This window comes from Ischnura elegans, chromosome 4 (assembly GCF_921293095.1).
Source record: "Ischnura elegans chromosome 4, ioIscEleg1.1, whole genome shotgun sequence".
NCBI lineage: Eukaryota > Metazoa > Arthropoda > Insecta > Odonata > Coenagrionidae > Ischnura > Ischnura elegans.
Window position 1 is genome coordinate 46784872 of NC_060249.1, and position 23379 is coordinate 46808250.

Here is a 23379-nt window from a genome sequence, read left to right on the forward strand (position 1 = left end):
CCTGCGTCTCGTCAATTAAAATTCGATGTCCATCTTCCGAGTAAGCATGTTCCGCTATCGCCGACTTGTCCGTGTCACGATGTAATATCGCTCGCCTGTGTTCTTTGAGACGAGAAGTCACGGAGCGCCCTGTCTGTCCAACGTAATATTTCCCGCATGAGCACGGGATACTATAAACGCCTTCCACGTTGAGGGGATGTAGTCGATCCTTGGCAGATGGAAACAAGTCCTCATCTTCTTTAATGCTCTGTGCTCATACATTTAATTCTACAAAATGGTTGCTGAAGAGTCACGATTTGATTACCAAAATTTGTTTGTGGAACATCTACACCCATCCTCCCTATTACTCCTCACCTGAGATGAAATATGATGACCAATGGTTACCCCTTAAGAACATTTCCTAGGTATTATTTGTTGTTAGCTTTTATTGACCTTGATGGGAATTTGTGGCAGCTCTAATCCGAAACTTGCGTAAGGTTCATGATTTTGTTCAAATCCTCTTCATGACTGACTGTCCTAGTTAGAGAAGAAATAAATCTGTAAATAAACCTTCAAGCTACACATGTAGCCCCTCTGGAAACTTAGCCATGCCGTCAGCAAAGACTACTCTATTTAGGAGAGCACCAACTTGAATATTTATCATTATATTTATCGTAGCATATTTTTTTAACAACAATAGTTTCTTTTTGCTAACTTGTCCACGGCCAATTGTACCTATTCCATAGAATTCGGGAATGGTACAGTAAATTTTAATGTGGTTTGCTTTTTTATTCGTTTTAATGCACCTCAACTTTTCATTACTACTGGATATGATACAACGGTCATATTGAAGAATAATTTGTAACCATTACAATGAACGTCAACATTATTTTAATCGCTAATTTTAGGAAAAAGACAACATTCTATTTTAACACTACGGAATTATACCTTCCTCATTATTGTGAGGGAAAAGACAAAAAATGATAAAAATACAAGAGAGAATACCTGGCCATACACTCTGGAGCTTCCCTCATATAGATGGACATCCTTGTTCCAGGCAAAGGTCAGTTGCTTCGCGGTCAGGGAAAAACTGCTTCGCCTTTTTGTAACAAAAAAAAGAACTGCACAAGGTTTACTTTCCACAGGCAGACTTTCCGTCCAGTCTATTACCCATGGGACGGATTGCAATTTACACATCGTTGTCCGAGCGGTGATAGGACGGAAGTTGTGCAGTCTTTTTGCGCTCAAACGAGACAGAAGGCGGGGAGAGCGTGGGACCCTGTCCGCGCAAACGTTCCGACCTCAACTGCTCTGTTTACGACAAGACTATAATTGAAACTTAAAAATGATACGAGAAGCACCGCGGGAGGTCTTAGTCGTAGTGGGCTAAAACCTGATTGTTTTAGGCATCCATTTTTCGGTTCCATCACAGTGTGGAATTAACCCTTTCAAAAATGAGATCTCGCCCTTAATTTTCATCAAATAAAAAGCTACGAAACATGAAACTCCGATCATTTTTCGCAAATAGCTCCCTCGTCATGTATTTCAAGTTATAGTCATGATATACGTAATAGGCAAATATTCCATATTCACGAGTAATTTGGTGTATTCAGTGAATGAAATCAGATAGTTGATTCCAATCACGAGGAAAAACAAGGAAAATTTCCACTCCTTCAAATGGAATACAATGAGAAATTCTGGTTCATTTCGGTGCGAGAAGGGTCATATATTTGTTAATTGAACATACCTCCCCTTGGTAGAACATATCACTGTTTTGCGAGCAATGAAGACTTTGGAAGCGTTACAAGATCAAATGCAACTGCAAAAATTGACGAAAATTACCATGCATTCTGGTTTATTGTTGCCCACATTCAATTTTTTTCAAAATTTTAAATACGATAGAAATTTTAAATTATAAGCAAATACTTAAATATTTTTCTCACTTAAAAATGAGTATCTATTCAGGAAAAAAACTGCACCCAAGAAGTCATTAATGCGATTAATTAGTTCTCGCACTAACTCCCTCACCTTTTGACGTTTAGATTTTAAATAAAACTTTGTGTCACCGCCAAATACCCCTTTCGCTATAGGCACTCATTTTAGCTCTGGAAAGCCCAATAACAAAACCAGTTTTCAAATATCGGATTGAATATTCATGAGTACATCTTTGACAAAAGATAATGCAGATGTGACCTGAATTTCTTAATATTCGGTACACTTTGAAAATTTTATAGGGGTTTATGTAAGTCTTCAGGGAATAAATTTATGCCTCACAGTTACTGACGTTGATTTACGATTTTGACGTTCAACGTTGATTTCTATATTCTCGCCCAGGAAAATTTTATAGCAACTAATTGTGAAATCGTCTTAATATTTTCTCAGTCACTGAAATATTCTTAAAATATTAGGAAATTAAAATATTATTTCAGTGGGTAGAGCGCTTCACTCCTGATACAGTGGTCCCGGGTTCAAACCTCGAAAGTAGACTCACTCTCAAATAAAATCCTCAATGTATGAGATGGCATAGAGAGTTAAGCTAGTACTCCTACCATGATTGTGTGAAATTCATGCACTCTTGACTTAGTATGATGAGAGTTCTGCCCTCAACTATCCAAAAGAAAATCTTTGGGTTCAATAAACGAGTGAGTGAGAAGGTGAATTTAGACAAAATATGATAAAAATGTGACTCTAATATCTTGTTTATCCATATTTCTCTGGAAATCCATCGCGGATAAGATTTATTCCAGTAAATTTATGACTCACGCCTCGACGTTCACGCCCAGGAAAAACATTATAATCCAGAAATTGTGAAACCGACTTAATTTCCCCAATTATTGCATACTACACTCCGTTCATTCGGTATTAAACTTCAAAAAATTTCACATGAACCTTACAATTCTGGCATTTATCAGCAGAATGTCCGTAATCCAATTATTACACAACCACCGCGAGTAGAATCTGTTCAAGTTTATCAATTAATTTAGCATTTCTGCAAAATAAATCAACACCTAGCGAGGAGGATTTGGAGATTAAGGGGGGTGTCTCCCGGCCTTAAGGGGGCGTTCATTAATTATAAAAGGGCATTCCCGTTCCGTTATCCTCCCCCAAAATCCTCTCACACACATTCCTCCCTCCTATCCTCCCAGTTCGATAACCCTTTCCCCCTCGCTCGCGCCTTATTCCCTGCACCGGACGGGTTTTTTTGAGGGTTAGTAAGGGAGGAAGATAGGATTTTGGCCCTCTGGCGCGACCCTCTCGAAAATTGGGGGGATGTGAGCGGCATGGGAGAGACGGGACCAATAGGAGGAGGTCTCCCTTTCCCTTATTCGAGAGGAACGAAAGGGAGAGAGAGAGAGAGAGTGGTAGAGGTTAGGGAAAGGGAGAGGACGATTTTGAAACGACCGTCATCTGCCAGTTTAGAATCTCGGAATGAAGGTTAGGTTTCTCGGCTTCGGGGAACTTGCGATTCCGCCGGTGATTCAATCCCTGATACACACCATATCTAAGTAATTTAATCAAGAGGGCAAAGAAAAAAAACATCTCCGTACTATTTGACTTTCTCCAATTTCAAAACGAGGCGAGCCCCTTAAGTACCATCCGCACAAATTCGGGCCAATGTCGGAAAATTTTTCGGCTAATCTTTTAAGATGGATTGAAAGTGAGATATTTTAAAAGGGTGCAAAAAATGCTTTACTGACCGACCGAAAGTTTTCATTTCTATGGAAGTTTTAAAATATTGACTGGAATGCGGAGCGAGTTGATATTTTTTACTGTAAATGAAAAAAAACGCATGAGAGATGAAGACGATGGAAAAACAAAAAGAAATTCTTAAATGATACTTCAGTAAAATTTCGACAGAAATAATTGAGCGCTACTCCAGTAATGCTTTTAATGACATTGATTCATTGATTTAGGTGATAAAAATGTGAATTCTAATTTAAGGGCACTTTAGCGAAAGGTGAGAGATAATACCACATACTAATGAGGGCGTTTTGAAAAAAGCCAACAACCAACCTAACTTGATTTGAAGTTCACTGGAGATGGTGATCTTATATTATACGTAGTGAATTATCTCTAAGTTAGATATCAATCTGCCATCGTTTCGCTAAAATATAATCCAAATTGGACCCTTTCTTAAAGCCATTTTCCATACAATTGGATGAATCAAACTTACAGTGATGACCGCTATTTGTCATCATCATTGGAGGTAGTTTGATTGGAGAGATAGTTACTCATTCCTAATTTGTAAATGGCCTACCCTGCGAAAGTGACAGTAGCGGACGGAAAATCTAGGTGGGCAAGCATTAGCCGAGGAGTGAGGCAAGCCTATTCACTGTCGCCATTGCATTTCAACAAGTACGAGGAGGACACGATAAGATAGAGGTGGAATTAGCTGGTAGCTGGATTAAAAGGAGTAGTGATATTTAAATCAGTGAGGTTCGCGGATGATCAGGCATTAATTAGCCAGCTAGCGAAGGGACTGCAGGCTATTTTTGATTCCTTAGACTGGCATTGTGAGGAAGATGGCATATGAATTAGTAATAAGGAGACCAAAGTTATGCGGTTTCATGAAGGAGGCTAAAATCTTGAGTCAGAAGAGCAAGTCCACTATTTAGGACGCACATTAGAGGAAAATGGGTACAGCAGCAAGGAAATCAGGAGGAGGAATATATTAGCAAGGAGAAATTCAAGAACAGGAAGGAGCTTTTGAGAGGGCAAGGGTTTAAATTAAAGGCTAGTAAGAAGTGATCTGGGGTTGATTGTTTTACAGTATTGAAACATTATCTTTTAGGAAGGAGGACGGTGAAATACTGAAGGCGTTCAAAACATAGGTATGGAGAAGGATATAGAAGGTGAAGTGCACAGGGAGGAGGAAGAACGACAAAGTGGTGGACGAAGTGGGTGAGGAGAGGCAGCATTTAGATGAGACACGGAGGAGACAAAATGTTTTGAAGGAGGAAGTAATGAGCGGGGTGGAGAATGTTGAAAACGTGTTAGAGGGTAGAATGTTAGGTAAACGAAGGAGAGGAAATAAAAGAATAGGATTTTTAGATAGGTTGAATGGAGAAGGCCTTTTTTTAGATTAAAGAGGGAAGTCCACGTAGGGAGGGAAGAATACCTTAATCCCTCGTAAGTACTCCATGCAATCCAACCGTAATCCGTAGAATACTCGAATTATAAAAATGAAGGTAGAGGGTTTTAGGGGTGGCTGTCTCGAGGATTGACGTTCGACGATTGATTGAAAGAAAATTTTCTTGACTTAGGGAAACTGTTCATGTATATCTAATATTTACGCTACTTCATAGCTACTTATATTCGCTATCGCAAATTTGAAGGCCAATCCGTGCTGGATCATAAAACTCAAGATGGCTGAGAAAAATTATATTTGAAAGCTTCGTCCGTCTGAATACCGTATTTTTCGTAAATAATTGTTTGGCGTAATAAAAGCTCCGATCTATCTGCGTAGGAAATGAAGATAACAACTTTTGGCAGGTTCAAAAAAGGCATAGCCATAATATATTTTTCTCCAATAATTGAAACATATTTTGAATCGAAGAATACCAAATAAGAAGCCTGTCCTACCTTATTTTCCTTCTTTTCCTCCTCTGAAGGAATTGCCATTTTCCGAAGACGAAGCTGGGGAAGGTATAAACAGCGGGAAAACACGGAGAGGAAAAGAAGGGGCTGGGAAAAATGATATCGGCGGCGTAGAACTGCTCGCGAGGAAAAGAGGGTAGGTAGGGGGAGAGAGGAGGAAGGTATCCCGAAGAGAGAGGAGCCTGGGGCATGGAAAATAAAATGTGGGAGAATGCGTGGGGAATTTTTGAAACATTTTCGAAATATCCGCACCGGGAATTGTGGGCCGGGTGCGACACGGGTGTATTGTAGCAGCTCGTTACTTTATATATACGGAATATATTTTTCCACGTCTTTCCCCTTTGGCGAATCGTTGCCTCACGTAGTAGTTTTTAAATAAAATCCTAGTGCGTATACCTCAGAGCAAATGCCCAAAAAACTTGAGGAAGTCGTGGGTGTTGGAGATTGTGGGTGTTTAAGACTCACTATTTTAAAGTAACCTGTGACGGATAACGATTATTTGCCGCATTGAGAGTTAACTAAGTAACGCAATGGAGATAAACATGGATTGTTCAGTTATGAATGATATATATACATTTTATACAAATTTATTTATTTATTTAATTATTTATTTGCCTATTTATTTGTTTATATATTTATCTATTTATTTATTTATAATTAAAAGTGTGAATATATTTCATTAACTTCTAAGATATTTTTAGCCTTTTGTGATTTTCAACCTGAACTTGAAAAAATGTCTTTTTAGTTCTTAATCTCACATATTAATCATCACTCATTCGTTTACCCATACTGCTGTTTGCTTTCGATGGAGGATCTGACCGCAGACTAAGCAATGGGCGCGTGATATTAACACATACAGGGTAATGAGTCAGTTCCCTTTCCCTGATCCACTTCGCGTTTCGAAGCAAATGTTTCTGGGTGTCAGTTGATGTCACCCTAGATATGAACGCCTTTTCAGTCAATAGGCCAGCGCTCTATCCTCTAAGGCACGCCCATTATTTCATTTTAAGTATTTATCCAGGCTACGAGTTGGCTCATGCATGCATAAAAATTACACTGTTTAATTAATGTTAACCTAGCTTATATGCTACTGATATCACTGACGCTTTTCTTTGTTTGCGAATGTTTTTTTCCTCCCCCTTTGCGATCATAATATTTTCTCCAAGAAAAAAAGGGCGCTACAGAATAAAATCGTTATGCGGAGGGACGCCAGAAGGGATACGGAATGGCCAAAAACCCCAACGCACCCAACGCAACCCTTTTCCCATCGTCGTGTTTAATGTAAACCACGATTTCCGCTACAGGAGGAAAAGTATTGGTCGGTTTTATTCAGCGATTTCAAGGGGAACGGTATGTGGTAAAAAACAATATGGTCAATGTCAACACTGGAAATTGGATGAATTGGACTGAAAATTCTAATGTTGGAAAAATGAATAACAAACCTCACCGCTGTGAGGTGTCACAAATTAACAATGGAATATAGGAATAGTGTCATCAAGGTACTTTGGCAAATTGAGTGTATGGATGGTATCAATTGGCAGTCCTCCCTCAAGTTTTATGTTTTTCAACTTCATAGTGTAAAGCACTGTAGGAACAAGTGACTTTCTACGCAGTCACGCGCACGGGTGCAAAGTTAAATACACCAAAGGACGAAGTTCGCCATGAAAAAATATTTGACTTAGCCGGTATTCGAACCCGGGTCTCCCGATTGCCGGTCAGGCGTGTTAACCAGTTACTTATGTTGATCGAAATGGAATGGTCCCATCTTCAAATTTCTCCAATTCAGGTTTGTGAACATGTAATGTCTTGCCACTCATGGTCAATTATACGGTTCCACCTCCAAAGTACGAGAGTTGTTCAATAAGTACATAGAGTGTCCGAGAAATCGCCCTCTTAGTATCAAAAATGTATGTAAACCAGTAAGCAGCACTAGAGACTAGCCAGCTGTTAAAGTTTCATTTATATCCATCTCATACTTTTATTGTTGTTACCGATTGTAGTGAACAACTTTCATTTGTTTGTAAAAAGGGATAAAAGGAAGTTTCGTGCGATGATCAAACACTTGTTTTTGAAAGTGTTATCGCTGAAGGAAATCAAAGCTGAGTTGCACAAAGTTCATGGCATATTTGCTTTTGTGTTTGCAATTTCACAGTCGGGTTTATGAATTTAAACTAGGCCGTGCATCAAAAAAAATTATCATTGTTCCGCATGCGCTGTAGAAGTTTCTAACCCCTAAATTATTGGAAAAATCCACCACATGGTTTTAAGTGATACACGAATCAAATTGCGCGATATAGGTAAGGTCACAGGCATATCGAAATGCGCAATCACTTTAATTTTTCAAGAAAATTTGAGTGTGAAAAAATCTCGGCAAAATCTTTGCCGCGATATTTCGCAGTTGAGAATAAATTTAATCGTGAGGTCATCTCAGAGACTCTTTTGGCGCTTTTCCCTCGCAATTATGATAATTTCCGCGTGGATACATAACATTTGACGAAATATGGATTCATCACTACACTACAGACACAAAATAACAGGTTTAAAATGAAATTTTGAGGATGAATGGGCCCCAAAGCAGACAAAGATGGTGGAATGGATGGGTTTGGTCATGGCAACGACGTTTTGGGTGTATGCGGAATAATCTACATCTATTACTTGGATGAGGGAAAAACGATAACAGGAGAGTTTTATGCATCGTTATTGGACCGGTTGATAGCATAAATCAAGAAAATTGTCCTTATTTGAAACAGAAAATGTTATTCCTTCGACAAGACAATGCACGGTTGCACACCATTTCAGTTGTAATGTCAATATTACAGACGACTCGACGTACAAAGGTTTACATCTATTTTTTGGAAGCCTTAAAATGCTTGGAAAAATGCTAACAAAAATTTATATAGCTGAAAGGAGACTATAACGAAAATCATAAAAATTGACCCAATATAATTCGTTTTTATACCTTTATCTGAAAACTTCGTGAACTACACTGGTATTTAAAAAAAGAAATGCCCATATGACTTTTTTGGGAGAAAGTCTCCTAACTCTTAGCGTACCCGAGTATTTTTTCAAATGAAATTAACAGAATACCAAGTTTTACTTTTATGAATTTAGGACATTTGTCGACACTCATAGCGCAGCATTTTATAATTGCAACCAATCTGTCCAATTTTCCAGGAAAAAAGCAAGATCCCATTCTATGTGTCCGAGTTCAAATACCGGTGGTAGCAGAGATTTTTCCGTAGGATGAGGTAAGTCCTAGAATATTTTTCTGTTTTTCGGAATTTGGGCTTACGAACTGGTCATGCATGTGAGAACTCCGAGAAAACGGCTTTTTTCATGAACAAAAACATTACTTCGCTCTTTTTCAACATTGATGACTAATATTTTACGGCAGTATACAAAAGATATACCATTACCATAAAAAAATAACAGCATCCGCAAAAAATATATTTATTTTACAAAATTACTGTTTGTAAAAGTGGAAAAAATAAAATTTCATAAAATTTGCTTCTTTGAGCTATCATTGACTTCTTAGTGCACAGTCACGTAAAGCAAAGGGAATAAATGTTTTTCTGCTATAACAAATGAATTATTCACCATCATACGCCATGCACAGATGCAACCGAAGTTCCTCGCAAGCCGGCCTTCTACCATCCAATCCAAGTTTTCCTATCCTTTTTTCGCAAGCACAGTATGCCCTCCGCCCTTGGTCAGAGTAAATTTTCTCCAGGTCGCGCATTATATAGTCTACACGGACACATTCTTATTAGGCACTTACGCATACTTAGTTGGCACATATCCTCATGCGGGAACTGATGAAAATGCAACCAATACCAACAAGCAACCAACGCAGTATCATAACCTAGAATCCACCTGTTGTCCAACAATAAACGTTCACAAGATTTATTCTGTAAACAATATCGATATGGAACTAAATTTATAGATAACCACCCGTATGTCTGCGCCCCTCGACGATTGAGGGAATCTGTTTGCATTACAGAGATGATTATATTATTCTGCTATTGCTCACCCACTCATTAAAGTGGGAAATTTGTTACTCGTATGCAAAATTGCCATAATTACCTACAAATTGACTACATTCGTTGCCCCGCATGCAGAGTAGGCCTAAGAGTATACGTCATGAAAATCACTACTCCGTGTCTACTTCAGTCATAGGAAAAAATTCAATTTTTACTGCGAACATTATATTTAATCAATTTCTGAATTAGAAAATGTTCACCATTCGTGCCCAATCATTATGAGCTCTGTTTTTTTTCTGAAATTGTCCGATTGCTTCTTTTCCCTGATTATCTTCTCTTTCGGACTAAAAAATTAATTTTTATTTCTTAAAATCTTCTATCAACTGCGGATTCCGGAACTGTTTTTTTTATGGTCAATTTTCTCTCTCAATCACGTACGCACAAGATCCGTACATTCGAATGGTCTTCCTGAATTATTTACTGCGCAATTAATTTTATCGCGCAAATCCACCTCCTTATTCGAATGGGATGACGCTAATAGGGGAATTAGGTGATGTTATTTCATAAGTCCCTATGGAAATGGTTATCGATTTTCCTCCTCCTTTAATCCAACCGGGGTCCAGGGCGCTCGTCAGATTTGCTTCGCAGCAACGTATAATTCTCGGGGAAGTTTACTCAATTCACCGCTGCGCTAAGCTTTGCGATGTCCGGTGAGAAAAAAATGAAACTCGTAAAACATGGAATGAATAAAGATAATGGGATTTGTTAAAGGCGATGGATTTCGAAGACCCAACAAAATTTCTCCCTGAGTTGAGAAGTTAACCAAATTGACCTATTAAATAAGACTTGATATGTATTTGGATTGATGTTATTGTTTTTAGTAGTCGCTAGTAGCCGTCCGTAGCATCTGTAGTAGCCGCTATTTTGGGTGAGATGACGTGCAAACAATTATTTTTATGTTATATTTAAATATTTCTATAATATAACTGATAACTTCAGGCTTTACTTGTGAAACCTCTCCGTGTTGGAAACAAAGTTTTATTTCTTTATTTCCAATATGGAGAGGTTTTTCTATAATGTTTCATTTTTGCGCCAGGGATTATAAACCTCACGACAAGAAATGATTTTCATTAGCTCATTCATGGATTTGAATTACAACAACTGTGAATTATATAATTGGTCAAATAAACAGCAAACATAATGAATTTCGATGAAGAAAACTAGATCTAAACAAGTATGCAGGTAAAATTATCGATTACCTCATTCATGTTCGAGCTTATCAACAAAGTATTTTTTCTTTGAATTCTAATTAATTTCTGCAAGTGGCGTAAATATTTGTCACAAAATTGACAGTATTCCACAAAAAAGCGTATAATTGTCAAAGACAAATTGTTTTCAGAATTATACGCTTTTTTTGTAAAATACTGGCAATTTTTGGACAAAAATTTACGTCAGAAAATCTGGTATAATTGATTTCATGTTGTTGCAAATCGAAATGAAAATAATGTTAACATGCATTGTTTGTTCCTTTATGCATGTCTCCATGGAAATATAGAATTTAATCCGCTAAATTTCTATGGAACTACCCGTTTACAACGCGGGTATATCCGTAGATTAGCCATCACCTTGAGAACGCTTCGTATTAATCACGAAAAGGAGTCAACACGGGATTACTTGGCGTGTATAATAGGGTGGGCCGAAAAAAGTTTTTTTTTCCTGATCAAATTTGCCCTATGCGGGAAAGTTGCGAAATGATATAAGGATCTCGCACACAAAATTTTTTTCAAATCGGATAATATTAACCACTGCCGCCCGAGCTCTAAAGTTTAAAATTTTGCGAAAAATCAGGCTGATTTCAGAATCAAACGGCTATGAAGACGAATTTTATGAAAATATGGGATAATGGATAATAACAAAGAGTGGATACATGTTTATAGTTTATGAAAATGAAATTTGAAGTTTTTTTGACAAAATCTATGGTTAAAAAAATGTCTATGAATTAACAACAAAATTATAGTATAGACCACCCGCACAACACAACTCATTTTTGCCTACATTTCTAAAACACCATTTTGGGGGCTAAATTGCAGGTAAAATAATATTTATTTCCATTGAATTTCATTTCTTATCAAATAAGTCATCATTTGGTAGTAAATAATCCCACAAAAAGTAATAATAAGGAAAATTATTTGAAATTAACATCGATCATAATGACGAATAACGTACCTGTGGAGCTATTTTCAACAAGAAATTCAGCCAAGGCTTAGAAAAAACAGAACCTTAACACCAAGCATTTCACTAAGTAGCTCTCTGCTAGTTTCGTAAAGAAAATACCCAGAACTCACCACGAGGAAGAGGCTACCATCGAGTTCCACCCGTGTCCCCCAGCCAACCTTCCGAAGGACACGATTGTGAAAGCACATCAATTACTCTGAGAAAATTATTCTATTCTATGATTATTATTATTATCCGTCTCTTATGCACGATAATGCCCATCCATGCCAACGTTCTATACTGAACACGGATTTTTATGCTAACATTATCATTTGTACCATCCTTTCAACTGCTTGTGTATGGCAGGGAAAAGGTACTTCAAATACAGATCTTTCCGTAACAAGGTCTTCCAAGTTTTTGTTTGTCATCCCAGCTACTATTGGTGGTTGATTTTGACTCAATTGGTTCACAGTCAACCAAGTCGATTTAATTTTGAGCATCGAAGTTTAGAAAGATTTTGTGCTTTCCCGTTGAATGGACTGAGGGAAGAGTTCTCGGGATCGCCACCGGGTCAGGAACTCCATATCTGCCGAAGTGTTCATTCATAGCCCTGAGGACGATGACCGTGCCGGACATCGAAACGTCGGTAGATATGGAGTTCCTGACCCGGTGGCGATCCCGAGAACTCTTCACTCCATCGAAGGTTAGCTTTGGAAAATTCGAATTTCCTCAATTCCTCCTACTGAGTTTCTCTCAATTTCAATGTATTTGTGATGGCCATTGAACGAATTTGTCTGCGTTCATCGGCTAACATTGCAAGCGGAATATTCTCTGGCTGCGCAAAATTACATTTCCCTGAATCATAGAGTGGCGGCGTAATTTGATGTCTCTATCTATATATTTTATAAGAAGAATCATGTTCATAATATACTTCAGGACTTTTGTTCAATATTGTCTCAATTTTATTGAAAACCGCATTGGAGCGTAAACTTCGATAACAAATTTTGCAAGGGTCATCAGTTCTTTTGACGGTTCTGAACGATAGTTCATTGCAATGAAGCAGGCAAACAAACCAATGCAAAGGTCTTCTTAGGGCCATTTCCATTCTCCTGATTACTCCAGCATGGCTTCCGGTGTTAACCTCAGTTCCATCGCACACAATTGCTTGGAGTCCATCGATAATGATCATTTCCTCCCCTAGAAAATTCGTTATGGAATCTTAGAGGCCAATAGCTTTGCTGACACATGGGGTGACATGCCATAAGTAGCGTGAACCGGGCTCTTGAACGAGAGTTACATGCTCCTCACCTATTGTTTTTCACTTTGATTGACTTATAAACGAAAGCAGAGTCTTTCCTCTCGTCGAAGTAAAGAGCTTGCAGTTTAACAGTTCCCACATTCCTCCGAAGAGACGTGCGCAATCTTTCTCTTTCCCTTCTAACTTTGTTCTTGTCAACATAAAGTACATTGACTCCTTGAGTAACCAACCGGATATCTATTAGGTGCGCAGATGCAAGTGCTGCAGAGGTATGGTTTGACATGCAGAATTATTCACACGATGATGCAAATCTTGGCAATTTCAAATTATTTACACTAACCTTTTTCCATGAAATCCTCTCCTTCACTTGCATCACATAACTCTCCGTTCAATGTCATTTCATCACCTGAGTCTTCCGAACAGAAGTGTTATGACAAAATAGGGTGGAACATTCGGGTGTTACTTTGTTCCTTCTAACCTGCAAAGCCTCGTCTTCCTATTTTTGGTCTCCTGCACATCGATGGCGCCTATCTTCATTTTCCTGCCAATTCTCTGTCCTTAGGGAATTCCCATTCTAAACAAGGCATTTTCGAAAGAATATCACAAACAGAATCAGTCTCACTACAGCAATTTACATGCCGCAACATCAAAAAGATGACGTGCGTGACGAAGGAAGTCTTGCTTTAGATCAATGAAAGCATTCTTGTTGACTGATCGAAGAATATTGCGATTATTTCCATGATATTGAATAATTTGTCAAACAATTTGCCTATATCCAACAACTGGGAAAGATGATCTATACCAAATGCCTTCAATGCCATAAGCCACTGTTTCCGCGATTCCCGAAAGAGAAAAAATGTTATTTTAACTTTCTCCTTCAATGTACCGAGAGTACAAAAACATTTTCATCATCTCTTGATGAGCGGGCAAATCATTACCCATGAAATTTTCGGGTGCAACAAATATCACGCACTTCACTCCACACCTGGTACGCTTTCCCTCTATTCTAACCATTGCGTCAATCCTCCCGTAATCCTTTGGAAGGTTGGTTGGGGGACACGGGTGGAACTCGATGGTAGCCTCTTCCTCGTGGTGAGTTCTGGGTATTTTCTTTACGAAACTAGCAGAGAGCTACTTAGTGAAATGCTTGGTGTTAAGGTTCTGTTTTTTCTAAGCCTTGGCTGAATTTCTTGTTGAAAATAGCTCCACAGGTACGTTATTCGTCATTATGATCGATGTTAATTTCAAATAATTTTCCTTATTATTACTTTTTGTGGGATTATTTACTACCAAATGATGACTTATTTGATAAGAAATGAAATTCAATGGAAATAAATATTATTTTACCTGCAATTTAGCCCCCAAAATGGTGTTTTAGAAATGTAGGCAAAAATGAGTTGTGTTGTGCGGGTGGTCTATACTATAATTTTGTTGTTAATTCATAGACATTTTTTTAACCATAGATTTTGTCAAAAAAACTTCAAATTTCATTTTCATAAACTATAAACATGTATCCACTCTTTGTTATTATCCATTATCCCATATTTTCATAAAATTCGTCTTCATAGCCGTTTGATTCTGAAATCAGCCTGATTTTTCGCAAAATTTTAAACTTTAGAGCTCGGGCGGCAGTGGTTAATATTATCCTATTTGAAAAAAATTTTGTGTGCGAGATCCTTATATCATTTCGCAACTTTCCCGCATAGGGCAAATTTGATCAGGAAAAAAAAACTTTTTTCGGCCCACCCTAGTGTATAAACCAAGCGGGAACGCATAGGGAACGAAAAATGAAATGAATGAATGAGATACAGGGTTGTAGATGAGGTCAAGCTAGGTGGCGTTATATTCTAGACCCACACCACTCCTTTCTCTATTTTAAGATCGTGAAAAATCATGTAAACTGATAAAAAGGTGCAAAAACTTTTACCATTCAGAGAAAAAATTATTTTTGATATTTTTTCCTGGTAAATACTGGCAATACTTTGACAAATTTGCAAAGTAGTAAAACTGCCGTAATAATTAATTAATGTCATGCTATCGTTAGTTGAAATGAAAATAAAATAAACATATTTCGTTTGTTTCTTTACACATGTATCTATAGAAACACAGAGTGTAATTAGCTAAATTCTTATGTAACCGCCCGTTTAGAATTTGGGTGTATTTACTGATTAACCATGAGGTTGAGAACACGTATTAATCACTAAAAGAAATCACCACGGACATTCTGGTTGTGAAAGAGCCAAGCTTGAACGTAAGGGGAAGGAAAAATGTGATGAATGGATGAGATGTGCGGAGTGAGAGAGGTCAGGTCGGTCGCCGGGAAAGCCTTCCCTCACGGGGCTGAAACGATTCAGTGACCGCAAGCAGACGAAGGAAGAGGAGAGAAACAGGCGGGAGAGAATGGTCTTTTCAGACGAAGCGGACAGGAGGAGGTTCTCAGGGGAGGGGGCGCAAGCACCAACGCGAGGAGGAGTCGGAAGAGAAGATTTGAAGTCGTTCTCCCCATTGCAGCACGACGAGGCCTGAATCACCATTGGACGAAGTGTGGTGGTAGGAGTGCAATCAGCTGCCGTTGGTGGTCTTGCCCCGATGAATAGCCTGTGTGGTGAATATCGAGGCAGAGAGAGGAGCAGTATTCCCCGGTACGGAGCCGGAGTTACAGGGGCATTGGCCAAACAACGCGAGGTTCAATTACGGCCTCGGCTTCTTTCCGGGCGTTCTCGGCTTGACGCAAGCGCCAGCATTCGCGAATTTGTTCGCTCCGGAATCACAGTTCTGCACGGCGGCTTTCTTCTCTGTCTACTTTATGCTCGTGAGAATCATGGAAAAAGATTGATGAATGGATGCTGTACCTTTTAAATTCCGAGAAGAATTTATTTTGGTCGATTTTACGCTCTGTTCTGGAAAACCCTTTTGACAGATATTCATTACAGTAAAGTTATCACAGTTGTTACAATCCTCATAGGTGGAAGATGCTTAAAAAATAGGCAAGATTTTAAATACGATGATCATTACGTTCCTTTTGTTTTGTGTATTCTAGAGCCTCTATCATTCAAGACCTGAGCACAAGTCAAGAAGGCAGATTTTCCGGTCATTGGTCATTAGCTAATATGCGCTCAAAAAATAGCATCGCCTACTTATGCTTTGAGTTATTACTTTATGGAACTTTCATGTTAGATTAAAGAGAAAATTTAGTAAATTAATTTTTGCCTATAATTTTTTAATCCTAATTGTGAGAAGACTGTTTGCCTGCCATACCATAGCCCCCCCCCCCCCCCCCCAGAAAAAAATCCTGAATTCGCCCTTGGCCAATCTAGTTTTAATCTACAATATGGTTGCAACTAGAATGACTAGATTAGAATCTAATAGTAATCTAGTTGAAACGAAGAATAATTGGAAGAACATAAGATTCATGGAAGCATATCAATGAAAATATGCATTAGCTTATGAATGCTGAGATGAACTTATTATTGAGAGTACCCTCTCTTCTGGGAAACGCTGTACCTTATTAACATATATTTATTATTACAGTAAAATTGGTAAAACGGTTTATTTTTATTTATAACTGGGTGACTAGTATTTTATATGGTACATTTCTAGTGGATCATTTTTTAAACCAATAAGCTTTAATTTCTGACATAACTTACTTTAAAAGTTTTTATCTGTGCCATCATTAATAAAAACAGAACAGTAGATTTTTACAAAAATATTTTCAATGCTTCAAAATATTTTTTGTGACATCTCTTCTCTTCAAGTCGTTACCTCCAAATGTGAATAACGGTCTAAAGGAGTCATTTGAACATCAAGTTGAATGGAAGAACACACAATCTGGAAGCCATATGCACGTCCAACTGATATACATGGCCTGATCGTGACGCGACGAAATATCAAATGGTTTACTTTTTCTCCCAGTTATTTGAAAGCCTTTCATCATTACAGTCATTACACGTCCTTAATTCTCGTGTTGTAGGACGAGGTGGAAAGGATATCCTTGGGAAACAATGGTTGAGTCAAACTTTGTATAGTTAGGGGTCAGCCGAATTGTCAATTTGACCGTCCGAGATTAAGGGTATTGAGTAGGATTATTACGTCATGATATCCGAATTCGCGATTAAATTCTTTGAATATTTTAATATTCCCTTTATACCATGAACTTAGGTAAAAAGCCAATGACTTGGTATATAATGTTACGATTTGGTTTATATTGAGCGATTTAGGTTATGTTGGTTATATATCGTTTGCTTGATGCAAAAACAAATTTTCTAGAAGTTTTTTTTATAACTGCATGGCCATCACCTTTTCTGCATTTAGCCGTGAACTTGCAAGTGAATAATAAATGGGAGATTACGGGGAGCCCCTCTCCCCCAACTTATATGGTAATTAGTCCGAAAAAGGGGGCGAAACCGGTATTTTCAAGTACAATGGAAAAAAAATCACAAGTTAAAATAAATTTTAATCTTAGATAGTATTTCAAATGCTGTTTAAAGAGGCTAATTTACAAAAACTTTCCAGGGGAGGGTCACTGGGACCCTTCTTTCCACTAATGTAATCCGTATCCCCTATACCCCCGGCAGGATTGCTGGCCCCCCAACGTAAAACTCTAAACTTCGCCGATGGTTATTCACATCCTACCCTGTAATGTATTTAGGTGTAAATATTCATATTCTGGGAAAGCAACCCAACAATAGCACTTCATAATTGTGAAATACATAGCATTACTTTTTTCAGATGTATATTTCCCTATATGTATTCCCCCGTTTCGTGTCATAGATTTCGTTCAGCATTTTTGTATTTCTGTGAGAGCTCATTTCCTTCCTAAGTGCGGAAGTCCATTCTAAGGAGCTTCATTTTGTGAAATAATTTTTTTATCACTTTTTTCTATCCTAATGCATAGGAAAGCAGCTCTCTAAGAGGAAAGAAAGGAAATGGAAAATCACTTAAGCATCAGCTCATCAAATATGCAAAAGTTCAACGTTTTAGGCTATATGCTACGTTATTAGACCAGCAAGACATACCAAATGCAGTTTCAAACCTTAAAATAAATCAGGGCCTATAATTACAGAAAAATAATATTCAAAAGACTTTTCGATTAAGTTGATGATTGAACGTACATAAATTAATATGCAAAATTAATGCAAAGGCACCACCATTGGCAATTAGTACATTTTTTTTACTCCTGCCACCGAAATCAATCAAAGAATAAGGATAATGGTAAATGATGCGCATGAGGCTGTTTTAGCCTAAATGCGAAGGCACCGAATTTTCGAATATTTCTTTCTTTTCTCCTCGGAAGTACAGTGTCCTTCGGCTTCGACTTCCTGGTCAAAACGGCGTCAAAAAATCAAATAACATAATACTATTTGAAATGTGAATCTATATATTTCATTTATTAATTCTTAATTACTTTACTCTCTGCCTTTTACAGGTTCTAGCTATTAAGGGTTAAGTCTGTTTTTTTCTACATTTAACTAATGATTGATGTATCATTCGCCTTTTAACAAGTCAATTTATAATCTTAGCCTCCTGTTTTTATCGGTTACCGTAAATATATCATAATGATAATCATTACGAAGGGTTCAGCATTAACATGTTGCTTCCAGAGAAAACTAGAGAGATTTTGTGTGATAATGTGTAATAAAAAAAATTATTAATACGTTACCTATGATAGCTTCGATAATTACTAATGTGAACGTGATAATTACTTTTGGATACGTTTCAATCCTCATTAGTATTATAAATAAGTTGAAAGTCATTTTTCCGAATGATTGGCAATTTTAATAATGGATTTTGAAACGGAAATATATATAATTATCATCCATTGTATCATCCTCCGTTGATTAATTTTAATTTCATTTTTAATTAATACCATCATATAAAATTTCATGAAATTCATTTCAAACTGCCAACCGTATTATTATTGAAAAATTGAACCGTTTTCACGTAAAACAAATCTTAGTGTATCAGAATAATATATGCGTTGCATAAAGTCCGTAACATATGTGATCAGGTGGTGCCTTAAGCTCTGCCCCGTTCCGCCGCTTGACCGGGTATAAAAAAATAAGCAGTCGGAGATATGGCGGGAATGGAAAATCAACATTTGCACGGGGTAAAGCAAGCGGGAGGGAAGTCGATTTTTCATCATTAGCGGCATCAAGATGTTCTCTTAACAAACGGAGTGATTCAGGGCTTTCATAATTGAAAATAATGCCGTGGAATTTCCCTTGAGGACCCGAATCGCGGGGTCGGATATTCGACTACAATAAGAGAAGAAGGTAGCGGAATGAAAAGAAACTGGTTAAAGCATTACCTCATTATAATGTACGCAAGTTCTTTTAAAATTCTCACCGAAACAACAAAAGAAAAACGGCACTCGCGAGAGCACAACCTTATGCACGGAGAGGCTCAATGGGATAACAACAAAAAAATAACTTGCGGGACGGAGAATAATAATAGAGCAAAGGTAGAAGAAATCTTAAAAAGTCTTCGCAGTTTACATGACCAGTTGTCATATTCAGGAAAAACAGCACGCCGGAAAAATAATTCGGCGAAAGAGTTCGAGCCACATAATGTTTTCTTCTTAACAAAACAAAAAACGAACGAGCTAGCGCCCGTGGGGAAATAAGAACTGAATGCGTTATGCCTTGGCCTCTAACATTGAATTTGGTAAGAATATATTTATTTTCGCAATATTTCGAAGTTTGAGCCTTGTTATCTATTTTATATATAAGTTATACGACATTACGCATTTGTTTTTTTCTACAGCAATCTATGTACATTCTTAAGAAATAATAAGATAACAAATTATTGGGTGCGCCAAAGGTATTACATGAATCCCTCGGTTATTGAAGATGACCGTAGATACAAAGCCAAAATTTTATTCGTCTCTGTCATAAGTTTATTGATCACTATTTCTATTATGACAGCAAATTGGTTTTTCCCGTGGTTACGGTAATATTTCTCTCATTAAGTTAATATTTTATATCACGAATAAATTATTTATTCAAAAGTTTTCATCCGAAGAAATACTTCATAAATAGTGTTGCATTATTTTTCCATGCTTTCGGATAAATGGTAAATTATATACGTGATTAATTGGATGTCTCTGATTATGCGGGGAAAAATATTGAAATATATTTATATCAAGTCAGAGACAGATGCTATTTCAATTGGTGTAATATTTAACCATGATCTGATCATGAAGTAGCATTTTCTGGACCAGATCTCATGGATAAATATCACGTTTATTTCATAGCGTATTGTAAAAGTTTTTTTCTTTATTTTAGTAAAATTATTGTAACTTTATATCCATCGCGGTATTTTATTGATTTACTTAATGCTAAAAAGCGAGAGAATCCATAAAAATTACCACCATTGGCTGCCGTTTCGGTCCGATTACCATGTTGTAGAAGCAATTTAATTAGCGTGTACGAAGCCCATAGTGATAAAAAATGCGCCTCTGGACCACGGAATGGATCTGAAGAAGAAAAAAGGTGTCGCCAAAGTTTTAAGTTCGAAGCAGAGACACGTCAGGGAAGTGATAGAAATTCAAACAGAAGACAAGAAGAATTATGGCAGGCCTCCACACAAGCCGCGAGTAGCTACCACCAATAATAATAATAATACTAATTTTTCGTCCAGCAATTTGTTCATAGAAACTAATATAGGATACTTCAGTACAATATTGATAATAATATATGAACTTATAGCTGAATAAATTCATTAATGGAGTGGGAAAATTCCTCTTTAAATATTGATTCAGTTCACGTTTCAATACATAACGATGATCGATCCATAGTCATTCATCGCAATCAGCAACTTATTATGCCCATATTTTTCTGTCCCAGTGCAGTATGCCTAATTTTGACATAGGTTTGGTACAGATTTTTAGCATTCCTGGTATTGTTCCGTAAAGAACTATCATGCCTGTCATAGTTGCCAATATTGATTAGCAAGTCATCCTCAGAAATCCTTTTGAAATTAATCCTGAGAAACTTCATTCATTCCCCATACCACCGCTCGTACCTTTATCCTCAAACACTTGAAACAGACAATATATATCGTAAATATGAGTAAATAAGCCCTAACTCACCAGATTTTCTTGAAAAAGCGACAAGCAGCGGTCGGAAAACGTTGGGGCTACGTAAAAAATGACGCGGAGACAGATGCACAATGTTTTTAAGTAGAAATCATACATGGTGTAAGTTGAAAAAAAAATTATTTTGTAATGACGAAATGCTAAGTTTCTTGCCGGTCTTGGTATTCGTATTGCATTTTGACCACTGGCGCACGTTGCGGCGAATGGAAAATATCCGAACCCCTTGTGGAAATGCTCCAATGTTCCCTTGCCCTCTTGTATTTTTCCATCCAAACTTGACTCCCTCTTTCCTCTCCGCGAGCTGCAAACCTCTTGATCTCTCCCTCCCCAGAATGAAACTTTGTTGAGGGAGCTCCGCAGAGTGGTAGAGAAAATATTTATGCCAGGAGGTGTTTGGGAGCCTCGCGGAGGAGGATGGTACGGGTTACGACAGAGAAGGGGGTATACAGTCCACAAGGTTCGGGGAGAAGGAAAGAGAGAGATTTGAAGACGAGAAAGAGATCAATTGAATGAGGGCAAGGGAAAAGATAAAGTGAAGAAGAAGAAGAAAGTAATGTGGAGAGGTGGGGGGGGGAATTTTGGGAGATAGAGAGAGGTATCTTTTCGGGAAACGGAAAGGTTTGGAGGAAAGGGAAAAGAAAATGCTCGAAGGATTTCTCGAAGGAGGTCCGTAAAAATGAGATTAAAGATGCAGATTTCCGCAGGAAGGAGGAGGGATCCATTGGGGAGAAGACGGAGGAGATGTGAGTCGGAGGAACGGGTTTAAGACGGGGCATGCGGAGTGGAATCGGAGGGGCTATCGAGATGATTCTTTGAGAGGGATGCGAGGATTGGTGATCGACACGCCTGAATACGCATTTGGAATAAAAAGAATCGGCTCTCGGCCTCTCAAGGATACTATATACTTTTTTTGTGGAGCGATTGCAATATAGATATCTTTTTTATATCTGTTTTATCGCGATCTCTCAAGCTGAGCTTACACGTTGTAGTTGATTGCAATAGCAGTCGACTCTTAAGGTAGTTACAGCGCCAAGGTGAAAGTAACAAGAATTTGATCAATCTTTGGTCAAATATTTTTTTAAATATGCACTATTAATGATCCAAATAAAAATGGATTTCCATGTGCCTTTTTTGAGATATTTGACGATAAAAATTAGGATAATTTAACATGGGCTCTTATGGTTTTTATTAAGCTAGCGGGGCTGGTTGTAACAAGAGGTTGTTGAGACAGACCTCATTAGAAGCGATATCTTGAGAAAAATCTAAATATCTACGGGAAAGTATAATTTTATGATAAAATAAAAATAATATATTTTCGAAAAACTACCTGGCTCGAAAGTGGCTAGAAGGCTGGGAATCTCTAGTACCAACATAGCAAAACAAAACCCACTACACCGACTTCGTCGAAATTATGCAAATATATTTATTTTCCCGGGCAGATACGATAACAACAACGGAGTTATAACAGAAAATCAAATAAAAGGAAAATTGATAATCATCAATCGCTCTTTGCTACTTGCTCTGCTATTTCCAAACATTTCTATCTGGCATATGACATATTACCCTACTGTTTGCTTGCCATAGATTATTGATTCTGCACTCACATAGTGTCTTTCGGAGAGAAAGAGAGGAAGGTAGGGAAATGGATTGAATTATAGTTGGGAACCCACTGGAGGTAAATACCGAGATTTAAAAAATATTCCTTTAGTTGTGCTTTATATACTCTCCTATGAATTACGTCACCACAACCTTGATCAAGAGACACAATCCCATCCATATCGACTGTATAGACTTTTTATCGGAAGAAGGACAGTCCCCAGGTTTTGAACTTATCGAACAGACTGAATGCGGCAGAGGATTAATCATAGAACTACCATTCCATCAATGTATATCGGTTTCCTGTCTCTCCCGTTGGTGTAGGCAATAATATTTTTTCCTGGACGTATTTCGATGAGTATGATCAAAAAATGGGGTGTTCAACAAATTTGATTGTGCAGGTCACTTTAAAGATGCATGCGGGTCGCACATACGATATCGACAGTTCTGTAACTGCGATCCATCCCACCGGCCGAAAAAAATTTCGGCGGACCGCAGGACCTCTGATCAAAAACGTCGAAACATTTTTCTATGAAAAAAGGGAAATAATTGTCTACTTTTCAAAACTCTAACTGAGAGATAGAGTGGAAAGATAAAATGTGAGGTAGAGTCTATAAGAAGTGGTGATTGATTACATTGCGACATTTAAGCTTTACTCA